The 863-nt window shown below is 41.7% G+C and overlaps 1 non-coding gene across 1 annotated transcript; it reads right to left on the minus strand.

Annotated features, from left to right (window-relative positions):
* Positions 1 to 569: 569 nt before the first annotated feature.
* trnar-ucu lies at positions 570 to 643 on the minus strand. Its single transcript has one exon. It is a non-coding gene; the product is annotated as a tRNA-Arg (tRNA).
* Between the last annotated feature and the right edge of the window lie 220 nt (positions 644 to 863).

Consider the following 863-nt stretch of genomic DNA (forward strand, 5'->3'; position numbering starts at 1 on the left):
AACTAGATGTGCTTTACATTAAAACATTAAAAGCATTGGAAACATTCAGACAAGCATAAAAGAACACAATTAAAATGACAAATAAAGTGAAACATGGAGATGAAAAGGACAATTCGAAATATATTAAAAATTAAATTTAAATTTGCATTTAAAGCAAGTTAAAATTGAAAGGCAGTGGCAAATAAAAGGTCTTCGTCTTTGTAAGAGGCTTCTGGATGTGAAAACCTTACTAAGTTAACTGTGGCTCCCAAAATGTAAAGAGATTTCAATTCCTATCCCTGACAGTACAACGTGTTGACAGTCTGAAATGACTCAGCCTGTTAAAATCAGAACAAATCCCTCCTCCTTATTATTGTGCATTTAAATCAGCTAAAAATGAAAGTTCCTTGAAAGGAGCCTCTGAAATGCTGTGTTGCCTCATGTTCCAGGTTGCTCTATCTAACTCATGTTATTGCACCCACAATGGCGATCAAACATCTCGGTGTAATAAACCGCTTCAAAACGTTATCCCCATCACTGCCATCAGATAAAAATGACCGCAGGTCTGCCATGTGGCACACAGAGTGACTCATCTCTGCCGGGACTCGAACCCGGAGCCTCTGGATTAGAAGTCCAGCGCGCTATTCCATTGCGCCACAGAGACTGCGCCAGGATAACCCAGGTCTGGCACGGTTTAGATACTTCATATCCACCCGTATCACTGCTTTCTGCATCCCCGCAGCATCAGGACCAGTCTTGGCGGACATATTGGTAGTATCAGGGCCGGCCACCAGAGGGTGCTGTTTGCAGTCAAGTTTACCATTGTGTAACAGGAAGTGGACTGTATTAGCGTACAAAATAAAAGCCATGACATCAACACAGCA

Source organism: Notolabrus celidotus, chromosome 23 (genome assembly GCF_009762535.1).
Source record: "Notolabrus celidotus isolate fNotCel1 chromosome 23, fNotCel1.pri, whole genome shotgun sequence".
NCBI classification, from domain to species: Eukaryota; Metazoa; Chordata; class Actinopteri; order Labriformes; family Labridae; genus Notolabrus; species Notolabrus celidotus.